The sequence below is a fragment of the Pseudochaenichthys georgianus genome, chromosome 19 (genome assembly GCF_902827115.2).
Source record: "Pseudochaenichthys georgianus chromosome 19, fPseGeo1.2, whole genome shotgun sequence".
Classification (NCBI taxonomy): Eukaryota; Metazoa; Chordata; class Actinopteri; order Perciformes; family Channichthyidae; genus Pseudochaenichthys; species Pseudochaenichthys georgianus.
Genome location: NC_047521.1, coordinates 4,366,959 through 4,381,633, shown reverse-complemented (window position 1 = coordinate 4,381,633; position 14,675 = coordinate 4,366,959). Strand labels below are relative to the sequence as shown.

Below are 14,675 nucleotides of genomic sequence, written 5' to 3'. Positions count from 1 at the left end.
GAATATATAATGTGCTTTCTTCTGTAATTGGTCAGTGAAAACCTATTGAAGTTATGAGTGGTTTATCAGTAAAAACAGGGCTGAAAGAAAAAGGTTGTTAGTCATATCATAATATAATAATATCAATTCAAGAAACATGTTTATTAGGAATGTTTGATTTTAAAATGGCTCATTTGGAACATTTGCTCTTTAAAGAAAATGGGTAGCTCTTAAAAGAGCTTTTGGTTTGGAGGAGCCATGGCGACCCTACACCACGTTCTGCTGCCATGACACTGCACCCTCCTCATTCAGATAGGAGCAGAAGGTCTCCCGCAGTTGGATGGATCGGCGTGTGGCGTTGTTTGAGCCCATCATAGGTGCATCGCGCAGGGTTGGAGCTTCATCACTCGACTTTGCGACGACAGGTGTGCATGATGACCTTCCTATTGTCTTCCTGCGGAGGACGTTGTGCAACACACAGGTGGCCTTCACACACAACTCTGTTACCTCCGGGCTGGTGGTGATGACACGCCGGAACATTCTCCACTGAGATGAGAGGATGCCAAACGCACATTCAACCACCAACCTGGCCGAGGCGGTAGTTGAACAGCCTCTTTTCGCGTGTGAGCTGACGTCCAGGGAACGGACGCAGCAGGTTGTCCAGCAGTGGAAAAGCCTCATCCCCAACGAACACATGGGGAAGAAGGCCCAGCCGCTCTGCTCCTGGGATGACGGTGTCAGGTGGGAGCTGCAGACTGCCATCTCGGAGGCTCTCTCCAAAAGCGGAATTCCGCAGGCTTCCACCGTCGCTGCTCCTTCCAAAACCTCCGACATCCACTACCCTGAAGAGGTACTGGGCGTCCACGACAGCCAGCAGTACCAAGGAGTGGGTGGACTTGTAGTTGAAGTAGCGGGACCCAGAATGTGCCGGAGCCTGGATCACCACGTGCTTCCCATCAATGGCACCAACGCAATTTGGAAAGTTCCAGCGCTCCTGGAACCCAGCAGCGATGGCTCTCCAGTCCTCCGTCTGTGGTACCGGCATGGTCTCCTCAACCAGCGCGGTCCAGATGGCACCCGCAACCTCCTTCACGATGACAGCCACTGTTGTATGCCCGACCCGATAGCTGAATGCTATGGTCCTGTACGAGTCACCGGTTGCCAGGTACCTGAGAAAAAAGTAATATACATGATTTAAAAAAAAAAAGTTATACGTTATACGCCACGCAGACACACACCACAGACACACCAACATACCACAGACACACACACATCACAGACACACCAACATACCACAGACACACATCACAGACACACAATTACACCACAGGTAGACACAAACACCACAGACACACACACAGACACACCAACATACCACAGACACACATCACAGACACACAATTACACCACAGGCAGACACAAACACCGCAGACACACACACAGACACACCAACATACCACAGACACACACACCAACATACCACAGACACACAATTACACCACAGACACACAATTACACCACAGGCACACACACACACACACACACACACACACACACACACACACACACACACACACACACACACACACACACACACACACATCACAGACAGACACACACACACACACACACACCGCAGACACACACACAGACACACCAACATACCACAGACACACACCACACACACACACACACCAACATACCACAGACACACATCACAGACACACAATTACACCACAGGCAGACACACACACACACACACCAACATACCACAGACACACATCACAGACACACAATTACACCACAGGCAGACACACACACACACCAACATACCACAGACACACCAACATACCACACACACAATTACACCACAGGCAGACACACACACGTCACAGACACACCAACATACCACAGGCAGACGCAGACACACACACACACACACACACACACACACACACACACACACACACACACACACACACACACACACACACACACACACACACACACACACACACACACACACACACACACACACACACACACACACACACACACACACACACACACACACACACACACACACACACACACACACACACACACACACACACACACACACACACACACACACACACACACACACACACACACACACACACACACACACACACACACACACACACAGGGGAGCAATACTGCGTTTACCTAGCTATCTTAATTAATGTCAATCATCTGAACTAAATCACAGACTTCATTCATCCATTGCATGCATTCTCTCTCTTTATATACAGAGTCATATTAAAGAAGTAGAAATACACAAAACGTACCGTAGGCAGATGGCGAGTCGCAGATGTGCTGAAACAGTACACCATCCAGGCGGATCTCTTGGACAAGAACGTGGTATTCCCCCCGTTGCAGACGTTTTCTGAGTATCGGATGTACCCAACAGCGACGCACTATACGTGGCCTCCTGCGAGACATTGAATAAAGCAACGCTACCGTTGCTACAAAACCGGCATCCATTTTGGCAATAGTAAAGAAGAGCCGGGCTTTTTTTTGCTTTGTATGCCGGGGGCGGGCGGGAGATTCCTGATTGGTTGTTGGTCGCCTTGGGCGCGAGAAAGCGCCAAGCCTCGGACACGCCCAGCTTCAAGCTTTTCTGACGCCTGTAGTGTGTACGGGCCGTAACCAAGCGGCAAACTCTGGGGAACAGCCGGGAAGACAATACGGAAGTGCCACACACTGCAGTTCATATATTGGCCGATAGGCGATGGCTGCAGGAAGGAGCAATTTCCATAGACCCCCATGTTAAAATGCCCAACTTTACAGCAGAAAAAAACATGTTTCTGTCCCTGGCTCCATACATTTTTATTATCTATATAGTTAGATTCCACCTTCATGATTATGAATCTGTGAGTGAATTGTTTTCTAACACGACCCTTTTATTTATATTAGGTCTTAAAGTTTTTGCATTAATTAGGGCGTGGTCACGTTGTTGGACACGTACATGCCTCACTGTCAGCTAACAGCAACTTGTCCACTCTGCTAGGCTACAACCATAGAGGCTACAACGTTAGTTAGTCATAGTACTGTACTTGACCCTTTAGCTTTAGCCGTGTTCGTGGTGATATACATACCAGACAATTAAGATGTCGTGCTGTGCGCTTGAATGTACTAACAGAACTTCCAAGAAGTCTACTCTCAGCTTTTTTCGGTGAGTAAAATGATAATATTATACATGTTAACCCCGTTAGAAGGTGTTTGTGTGCTTGTTAGCTTAGCTTGTTATGTAGCTTATTAGCCAGCTAAGGACGTAACCCTTTATACATGTGTATATATATACAGTTTAGTTTATGATTCAGCCTTGGGTAAGACTTTTATAGTATATGGCTATGACGCCCATAATGCTAAATGGGAGCAAATGTTAAAAGGGGACCCAATTATCCCAGTGGTGGCCGCCGGAGTCCGCCGCCGAAGCTAACCGGAGCCGTAGCTAGCCCTTTGCGGCTCCGTTAGCTTCGGCCAGCGGCGGAGCCCGGCGTTATAACTGGAGATCAAGGAATGCAGCGAAACGCGGAATTGGTTCGCCTGCAGCCCGCTATAGTATTAGCTAAAGAAACAAGGCTTATTAAGCTGAACATCGCCACAATTGTTCTGCTATGTATCGGTACTTATTTTATTTTCTTAACGTGTGACAACAAATAGCTATTTATCTTGCATATTGTCTTGTTTGATTATGAATGTAACGCTTATATAGTGGAACTACACTGTTTTATCAAAACGCCACGCATTAACTTGGTAGGCATGTATTTCAGCAGGAAATGTGCAACCTAGATTACATTTACCAACACAGACTATATAGAAATATTTGTAAAAGTTGTTCATGCGTTACTAACTGAATATGGCATTAACCCTCCTGTTGTCTTTGGGTCGGTTTTCATGTATTTTTGAATAAAGGTTTCCTTTCGGTGATCCAGACAGGCTGGACCAGTGGGTGCTGAACGTCCGGAGGAATACATGGACCCCCAACGTTTCTTCTCGCCTATGCAGTGCACACTTTGAGAGTCATCCCTTCAGCACGGACTCATGGGTACAGATCCTTTTTAAAAATAATAATAACTTGGTTCCATTTGTGAGTGTAAATTGTTGTTACTAATTAAATACATGTTATACATCATACAATGCTAAATAATTGTTATGGCACAGCTTGCACATCAGTGATGAGTAATGTTCTTTTGATTAAAGGCCAAATTAAGATCTTGCCAGTTAAGTAAAGAAACATAGAAATCAATTTTTTTGCAAACCATCACATTTCTCTTCAATTTATGCAAAGACTCTTTATCATAGATAGAGAATTGCCATTTCCCCCACATACTCTATGTTAAAAACAGATGAATTATATTACCTTTTTTTACATTATTTTAATAGCAACATTCATTCATCTGTTGTCATCTTATAACTTATTTATCTTAACAGCTATCACTGTAAAAAAAAAAATGATTTAATTTAATTTGACTATACAATATTTATCTTTACATTCTGTTCTTGCATATGTCTTATTATATTTACGTGTATATAGATTTCTGCCTGCACTAATTTATTATTCTTAATATAATTTTGAATTTCTTTTATTGTTTTTATGTCTTATATAACTGTTGCATTGTTGGGGGAGCTCGGGACAGATGATTTGCATTGCCATTCCTACACTGTAGCCTATGTGCTACCTATGACATAAATCCTTTGAATCTGAATCTTGGAAACACGTAATTGTTGAATAGATTAACTGCATAGTTAACATGTTGGCCCTCTATTGTCTTTTATAATGCACTCTTACATTTAAAACAACATTATTCAAAAGAAAGTTGAATACCTCAAAAAGTTATTTTATGTGTTTTTGTTTATTATTTTTATTAGGGAAGGAGATGCCTGAAAAACACTGCAGTGCCCACCATTTTGTATTTCACCAAAGAACAACAGCCTGGAAGGAGAAGCAGGTGAGCAGCAATGACGAGGTCAGTGGCAGTCCTAGTTCGACTGTTAACAGCAAGGAGGAGGTTGCAGATGGAGACCATGGTAGTGGTGAAAACAGTCTTGCTGCTGATCAGAGCAATATCATTATGATACAAGGCACACCTGAAGAAGCCTTTGTTGTTCCACATGTGGAGCGTAATGACATTCCAACAGCCAATGCTTGTGAGGAGGATGTTGGTTTGGGTAGCAGCAGCCAACAAACAGACTCCGCCTCTGTTCACTCTCACACTTGGGCTTTAAACCAAGTACTGAATAGTTTGTGCACACATTTCTAACATGTGATCTTTCTTTCATGTAGGACGCTTGAGGGAAGTTGCAACGCCTCGGCCAATGGGATGTCTTCTCCACGTGAAAGACATTGAAGGCATCATTTATAACTTGAGACAATTTTCCAAAAGTGATGACTTGTATTGGCTTAGGCAGTAATGGATTACATCTAACACGAATCAAGATCGTATAGAGAAAAAGGGAAGTGTAATCCTTAGATACATAGGAAGAGATGTAATCACATTAGTTTGACTTTTCTAATAATAGGGAAACTCAGGATTACAATCTTATTCAAAACCTAAAAAGAGCATATAGTGCTTGTTGTAAAATTATCAAATGGTATCTCTTCTCTGGAAGCCGTACTGTTCTGTAGACTAATACTTTCATTGTGAATCTGTACCTACTGCCTGAATCTGCTTTATGGTATTATATTATACATTTCAGTAAACAACAAATCATATTCATATTCCTTCTCTCCTGTGTTTATTTGCATTGCATTTGATATTGAGGTAATCCAAAAGAAAAATAAAGTTATCAGGTTACATTACTTTTATATCTTGATACTCACATGAAGTTACTGGTTGTGTTTTTGGCAAGTAGCCCTCCCAACCCTGTACATAAGTTATATCATTTTAATAACTGATACAGGTGTTGCACATCTTTAATTTATGTTCTAGTGTACTTAAGTCATAAAATGATTCAAAACCTTTACTTTTCATAAAATGCAAGATGTAACCTTCAATGTGAAATAGATCTGATTAAATAAAGAGTAAAAGCACAATCTTAAATGTTGACATTTATCATTTTCCTATGCTTATTGTTAATGTAGTGGTGTTATAAACAAAATGTTGTCGTAAAGGAAATTAAGATGTTTTTTATTTGTTGACAAAAGATTTAAAGTTGATGCTCACAACATGTGGGAACATTTATGGAGAAAAATGTTTCTATTGTAAAACAAATATTTATCTGCATACTGAACAATTTAGAAACTCTCTAAAAGGTATTATCTTCTGTGACATTACGAGCCTGTAGGGATTGTGGGTATTGCAAGCCATGAGGAAGAGCAGCCATGTTAACAGTGTTATGGCTACAGATGTAATATCTAACTCAACATTAGCCATGACAGTCTGGGCTTAGCAAGGGCCTTAGAATACATACTCTAAAGGCCAAATCCAAAAACAGTGATACTGACATTTTAGCAGTTCACAGTCTTTGGAGGTGGTCTTTCAGGCAATTGGCTAGTGACTTTAAAAAAATATAATTTCCCCTAGGGGTGAAATGAACTCCATCTCGCAAAAACAGCCCAGGACTGTCATGTCTAATGTTGGAGTGGTCAACAATGGCACCATTTAGGCTATGAACAAAAGTAGCCATAACACTGTTAACAAACTTCCGGGCCTTGTCAATTTTGACAGGATTTGCACCAGCCCTCCACCGGCGCCTCTGGGAGAGCATGATCTTCAAGCCAGGGTGCCGATGGTGAAGCTGGTGCAGGTCCTCCTTCATCTGGTTCAGCAACTGAACACTGGGCACATCCCCCAAGTCACAGTGGATGAGGAGGACATCCGGGACTGCTCTTCCTCACAGGGAGTAGAAAAAGAAAGGGAGGACACCTCTCCAGCGCAGTCCACCCCAACCGAACCAGCACACCCTCAGGTCGAGGCCAAGGTTGCTGCTGATGGTCTCTGTAGCTCTCTGGGCTCCATGCCGGACATAGCTGTCTCCGATTATCCATACAGTCACTATGGGAGTAAAATAAATGAGAGTAACAAATGCTTCAGATAATGAGGAATATCAAATTAAGTATAAAGGGTTGCTCATTTTGTTCCTTTGACAATAACATACAAAATAACTATGAAATCACACCTGTATGGTTAAAAGTAACAAGAGAGCAAAACCTCAAAAAACAGATTAACAGCACACAGTTTATATATATATATATTTATATACTGTGTGCTGTTTATCTACAATTGTGCACACGTGTATATGTATAGTATGTTTGTGTGTAATGTCAACCATCTGAAGTCATGTAAAGTAAGCCAGGACCATCAACTTACAGGTTGTGCAGTTTGGCATGGAGGAGGCTGCCATCTTCTTTTGTCTTAATGCTGAAATAAATAAAAATGGTTTAATCAATATAAAAGCACCTTTCTTTTTCTACAGTCATATTTCATTAATCACATTTAATTCACGCAACACTGGCCATATCTCTGCTAGTTTACAAAGTTTAGTTACAAATGACATTTATATTTGAAAAACGGTGAAGCACTTAAAAAACAATTGTATAGTGTAGGTTCAAGAACATTTAAATCAAAAGGACAAGTTTTGTAAAGTTACAGGGTATCTTACCTTCAGAATATGCCGGGAACGAGGAGCAGTGACCGCAAGCTGGGTTGTTAGCATAGGTTGTTAGCTTAATACTGAGAGCATGTTAGCTTAGCTTCTTAGCCTGAGCTAGGTCTGAAACGTCACGCTCGGTGGCAGCAGGTCCCGCCCTGTCCCGCCCTGTCCCGCCTCGGCTCCGCCTCAGCACCGCCTCTTTGCCCTTATTTGGAGCAGGCGGGAGAAGGCGGGAGTTAGACTCTGACGTCACTGTCGAGCCGTTAGTGGCCGACTCCGCCTACTAAGGGCTTCACGGCAACTCTGCAGAATCCTATGGGTGACGTCACGGACCCTACGTCCATTTATATATACAGTCTATGGCCGTAACACAGCGCAGCTGCCACGGAACGCCATACCTGGCGGCGTGACTTCAGCTGCAGCCGCTCGACAAACAATTAGACAAACAATTCACCAGTGCAACCAAACATCACCACCAAAAAACACCAAAGTCGGCGAAGTGTGTAGAGACGGCGTTACGGCCGCTACACAGAGGAGGGATGAGAGTACTATTTTACCTGGACGACCTGCTGCTGCTGGCTCGCTCCAGGGAGGAAGCGGCTTTACAGACGGTACAACTCATATCGCATCTGTCAAAGCTGGGTTTCATAATGAACTGGGAAAAGAGCTGTCCTCTTCCCTCCCAGAGTATTGTTTACCTGGGGGTGGAATTGAACTCAGCCCGCATGAGAGCACGACTCTCACGGCAGAGAGTGGAGAAGCTGACAGCTCTCCTTCAACGTGTCACACCACGCAGCGTGGTGACGTCACTCTCCGTGATGCGGCTGCTCGGCATGATGGCAGCAGATCACGGGGTGATTCCCCTGGGTCTCCTGCACATGAGGAGACTGCAGAGGTGGTTCATCAGCCTACGCATCGACCCCGTACGACAGAAGAGGCGCATGGTGGTCATCCCTCTGTCCGTGGGTTCAGACTTAACAGAGGGGGTTCCCCTGGGCAGAGTTACGTCACACATCTCGGTGTTCACAGACGCATCTCTCTCAGGGTGGGGAGGAACGTGCATGGCGCAGGCAGTGGGAGGACAGTGGCCGGCTCACATGTCCTTCCACATAAATGTGCTGGAATTGATCTCCGTACGGAGAGTAATTCAACATTTGTCCCCGTTGCTGCGGAATCAGCATGTGTTGATTCCCACAGACAACAGAGCCGCGGCGGCCTACATCAATCGCCAGGGCGGTGTACGCTCAGTGCAGCTCCTGAACACAGCCAGACGGCTGTTGATCTGGGCGCGCGCACACGTGCTCTCCATCAGAGCACTGTATGTGCCCGGAGAGCTGAACAAAGGGGCAGACCTCATGTCCAGAGGAGGTCCTCGCCAGGGGGACTGGAGCCTCCATCCCGAGCTGATCGCCCAGGTTTGGAGGCGGTTCGGGAGGGCGGAGGTGGATCTGTTCGCCACACGCGGGAACGCGCATTGCGCGCTCTGGTTCTCCCTGTCAGTGCGGGACCACCCCCCTCTGAGGGTGGACGCGTTCGCACATCGGCCATGGCCCAGGGGACTGCTGTACGCCTTCCCACCAGTCCCGCTGATTCCTCGGTTCCTGGACCGAGTGCAGGAGGAGCGGCTGTCAGTGATCCTAATTGCCCCGGAACGCACGGGAGCTTCCTGGTTTCCATGCCTACAGCGTACGCTGTCAGGCAGGCCATGGGAGATTCCGTGGCGGGGGGACGCTCTCTCACAGGGTGGCGCGCACGGCGGCATGGCACCGTTCTCAGCGCCTGTTTGTGCTTTACAGAGAGCGCTCGATCGGGCAACCTCTGTCTGCACAACGGCTGTCACACTGGCTGTGTGAGGCGGTCTCACAGGCATATGTCTCCTCGGGGGTGGAGCCCCCGGAGAATATCAAAGCGCACTCCACCAGAGGAATTTCCTCCTCCACGGCGTTGCACGGAGGAATGTCAGTGGAAGATATTTGCACTGCTGCATCTTGGTCTTCCCCCTGTTCATTTATTCAATTTTATTTGAGGGATGTCTCCCTTTCCTCTCTGACGCACCCTCTACTGGGTGTCCTGTCGGAGTGACTGACGTCAGTGATCCAGCGGTGCGCCTCTCTCCTGCCTCTCGGCACACAGAGAGCGGCCCTTTTCCCCTCGTATGAGAGGGATGTTCCTTTTTCCTCTGACACACTTCGTACGGAGTGCCTGGTCAGAGTGAGTGACGTCAGGGATCCAGCTGGGCGGTCTCCTGCCTGTCTGACACGCAGAGAGCTGCTGTTCCCCCTCTATGATCGCTGGACAAGGTGGGACCTTCGTCTCTACTTTCTCACAGCGGCCGGTATGTATTGTTCCCAGCCTTCACCCCGTCGGGAAGATAGGCATGTTTTGCTATGTTCCAGGAACGGTGATGTGCCATTACGCATGGCACAACAGGCAGGGATGTGTTATTGAGCAGGTGTGTCTGTGCTTCTAGTGCCGGGCGGACCCAGTGGGGTGCAGACTACATCATGCTTCGCCCTTAACCCAATAGCGATAGCCTAACCCCCTAAACACACCAGGAGCGTCTGCGCCGTGTTACGTTTCGGCTGCGCCACGCTGCGACCTCCTCCTGCGACCTAACACACCAGGCGCGTTTCAAAACGTTGCGGAAGCGGAGCATCGTGTGTGCAGCCTCGCAGTTCTTAATTAACTTTAAAACATTAATATGTAGTTGTTACCTTCCACTCCACAAACTGCAGCGACTAAAAACCAGGCCTTGTTCTTTCTGATGTTGTCCTTGTAAAAAGCATTGGTTACATCGTATAACATGGTGTGTTTCTCCACTTCCATTATGAACACCTCATCGTCCATTGTGCGTATCGTAGTGGAGGTGTTGTGATGAAGGAGGGGGGTCTGCTAAATTAGTATATATGCGGGATGGGCCTGGCCCGGATGCTCACCTTTCCACTTCCTGCGAGGGGGGGGGCTGCCTGCCCGACCTTACCTTACGGCTGCGCCGCGGCAAAAATAGGATTCATCCTAATTTTAGAGAAGCGCTGCGCCGAGCCGCTTCTGGGACGCGTCTGAGCCGTAACGTGGCGCGTGTGGTGGAATAGCACCCATTGACTAGAGTGGCCGCGATCCTTACGACCGCCGCGGCGCGGCCGTAACCCGGCGCAGACGCTCCTGGTGCGTTTAGGGCAGGGGTGGGGAACCTCCGGCCCCCGGGCCGTATACGGCCCGCGAGACCATTTGGTACGGCCCTCGAGGTAATTTATAAACACACGCAAAAAAGAAAAAAGTTAAAGAAATCTTGACCGCAAACAAATTAAACAAAGCGAGTGCCTGTTTTTCCTGGCCAAGGTCAGGGTCCTTGAACACAACACGAGCCTCACGTGTCATCACGTGGTACATGTCTCCTCTGACAGGGGTGCAGTTCTGACGGAGAGCACCAGAACGTGGCTCCGTTTTGTTTTGTTTTTTTGAAGCTGTAGTACACATGCCGCAGTTTTTGAGTGGCTGTGTCTTTAGTTGAAAGCCCAGTGGCGATCTGTCATAGTGATCATTACAGTCAATAACTTTGTTGTTATTAGCATCTGGTTAGCTAGCTATGCTAACGAATATAAGAAGCTTTTTCTCCAACCAGTGAGGTAAAGGCACATCTTTATATGATCATTATAGTTATAAAAAAATAAGAGAATAAAGTAAACGGGTATAAAATACTATATGATAGTAAAAAAAAAGTTGTTATTAATAAACAAGAATACAGTTTGAAAGGAGAGTGATTTGTAAAATATCCATAAAGAAAAAGTAAATATGCTTACAGTTTTGTTTCAAATGGGTGTTGAGATGTTTCCATAGATCTCCTAATGTTGCTCTCAAAGTGCACCAGATTGATGCTTTTAACTTCAACATTTAAAAAAAATCTTCCTGGGGGAGCATGCCCCTCGGATCCCCATAGAGGAAGTTAGGTACCCCCCCCCCACTTAAATCATGTCCACATGGAAACTAAATACATTTGCACACATCTTTTGTCCATATCTTTCTGTTTTGGTGGTCATGCCACACCGTGCACGTGCATGCATGCGCGAGTCATGGTAAAATATCTGGATTAAGAGGTTGCTTTTTCTTTGCACAGCCTGAAAGAAAGGCGAAATGAATGGGCTGTGATTTTAGTTTTTTTTAAGCAGAGGTCAATAATTTGTACGGCCCTTGGAGGATGTTGAAAAAATTGAAATGGCCCTTGAGAGGAAAAAGGTTCCCCACCCCTGGTTTAGGGGGTTAGAGGGCGAAGCCATATACGAAATAGAACTGAGGTTACCTACTGTAACCCAGCTTCTGAGTAATGGCGCAGCCCTCTAAGCGCCGGGCCCCACTGGCTCTACGAATAGCTGAAGAAAAGTTATATTGTATGGGAGCAGATTGCCGGGCCTTCTTCCTATTTATACCGGAAGGAAGCCCGAGGGTGGGGCCCACCTGGCAGGTGGGCGTGGACTACAAGTGTTTCAGTGCTGGCGGGGGCGCAGAGGGATAACCCAATAGCGATAGCCTTAGAGGGCTGCGCCATTACTCATAGAAACTGGGTTACAGTAGGTAACCTCAGTCACTGTTTGTGTAATCTGCAGGCACGTGTACACCAATGCGCGGCATGGATTTAGCTCTCTGCAGTCTCATCCCGAGGGAATAATAACTGAGGTTAAATAAAGAAACTATTCAAAACAATTAAATTGCTCGTGATCATTTGTATACTGTGACTTCTTGGTTGAAATAATCGTTGTACTTCAGATATAATAATGTAATTTGCATAAAAAGTCAAGAGCAGTTTTAATTTTAGCGAAAAAACAACAACATTTGAGATGTAATGAAGTCATCCAGCCAGTTAGATTTTACAATGTGTAAATTGAAGTGGAGTGTTTTCCGTAATGTGGATAACTTGATATTTATTCCCATTGATGAACAGAATCAGGCCCTTGTGAGTTGGTTAGCCTAAGTGGAGACTTTTAGTAAAGACTGTTCCAGGAACAAAGACATGCTGAGTCTCCAGAATACAGTGAACCTAAAGGACAGTGTTCTCTCAGCTGGGTGGAGCTGCCAGAGCTGAGGAGGTTTAATCCAATCATTAGGTTTCATGTTCTCCATCCGTGCATCACACATGTGAGACACTCAGTATTTTGCTCTCATTTCATGTGAAAGGGCCTCAAAAGACATGAACAGATCATCAATCACAAGACGCTGCTTCATTTGAATGTTTCACCTACTTGTTGTTTTAGAATTCTGTGAAACGAATAATACATTATTTACCAGCTGTTCAAGGGTTTTGACATCTACTGTAAACTTAACATTTCTTAAAAGTGGCGAGCCAATCCAATTACGCGGCATCTAGAATAAAATCATTAGTCATGATTGTTTGCAGACATACAGTCGAACCATCTGATACAGGTTTCTAAATGCAGCACTTGTTGTCTCACTATAAATGAGCCAATATTATCCCGTGCAAAACATGCTGCATTATTTAACTGTGCACAAACTTATTCGCAGTGCAAAATTTGCTTTGCAAATACTAAAGATTTACACAAACCTAACAAAGAATGAGATCCCCTCCATTACAGAAAGGAAACACTAACAGTGAGTAAAGATAAAGCATTTAGTTTTATCTTTTATAAAAAGGAGGAAGACTAAAACATTAGGACAAAGAAAAACATAAAGAAGGTAAGAAGGAAGCAATTAATGAACAGAGTAAGGTGCATGTGAGAAGGAAAGAATAAAGTAAGAAAGGGGGAAAACAAAGTGAGGAAGCAAAAAAGTTGGAATATTTGAAAAAAGGGATATGAAAGGAGGGAAGGAAGCAGGACATAAGGAAGGATAGAAGAGGGGGAGCAAGGGAGGATTGAAGAGAGGATACAATTATGGAATCAAGGGAGGAAGCAAAGTAAGGAGGATGGACTGAATAAGTAGAAAGGAAGAGAGAGAAGGAATGAAGGAAATGATGAAGGAAGGAAGGAAATAAGAATGAAAAATAAGGAGGAAAGATGGAAGGGTTAAAACAAAAAAAGCATGGAGAAAAAAAGGAAGGAAGGAAATCAGAAAAGCAGGAAGGGATGAAGGAAATGAGAACTGAAGGTAGGAGAAAGAAAGGTAAAAGAAGAAAGAAAGGAAGGAAGATTAAGAGGAAAAAATATATTCATTAATTAAAGAAGGAGGACAGGAAATAATGAAGGAGAGAAGAGAATGAAAATATAATGGAAGTAAAGGATGAAGGACTAAAGGTAGCATGGGATGAAGAAAGGGAGGATGAAGCAAGAAAATAAGGGCTGAGAGAAGGAAGGAAGGAAGGAAGGAAGGAAGGAAAGGAGAAAGGTATACAAAATGAAAAAGTAAAGAATTAAGGGTGGGGGGCAGTGGCGGCGCCAGAGATTTCTTTTGGGGGTGCTGTGGGGTAGCTTGACGTTTCATAGAGGGTGCTCAAACATTTAGGGTTTCCCATTAATGTACCGGGCGCTACAGTTAAATGTTCTACTGCAACAATCCCCACACAAACACACAGTGTTCATGATTGTTACAATGAAGGTTCAACATCAGCTCAAGGCATATAAGCAGGGGTCAAGTGCTATATTAAGTGGGGAGTGGACCTAACATCCTCTAGGGGGGTCCGGGGGGATGCTCCCCTGGGAAGATTTATTTTTTAAATATTGAAGTTTAATGCATCAATCTGGTGCACTTTGAGAGCAAAATGAAGAGATCTATGGACACATCTCTCAACACCCATTTGAAACAGACCTGGAAACAGATTTACTTTTTCTTTATGGATATTTTACAAATCACTCCCCTTTTAAACTTTATTCTTGTTATACTGTCATATAGTATTTCATACCTGTTTTTCATTTATGCTCTTATTGTTGTATAACTATAATGATCATATAAACGTGTGCTTCAGAAATACTTATTTACATTAATCGTGACCAAACCCTTTGAGACCCACTGAGATAACTTAGACTAAAGTTAACTATCTAAACACTCAGAGAGTCCTTTAGTTCACTGAGCCTCTCCATCGGACAGGAGAGGACTCTCCTCCACCTTGT

The 14,675-nt window shown here is 44.8% G+C and overlaps 1 long non-coding RNA gene across 1 annotated transcript; it reads left to right on the top strand.

Moving 5' to 3' along the window:
* Positions 1-4,012: 4,012 nt before the first annotated feature.
* LOC139435837 (uncharacterized) lies at positions 4,013-5,903 on the top strand. The gene is made up of 3 exons (XR_011645040.1): positions 4,013-4,072; positions 4,897-4,976; positions 5,312-5,903. It is a non-coding gene; the product is annotated as an uncharacterized lncRNA (long non-coding RNA).
* The last annotated feature ends 8,772 nt before the right edge of the window (positions 5,904-14,675 follow it).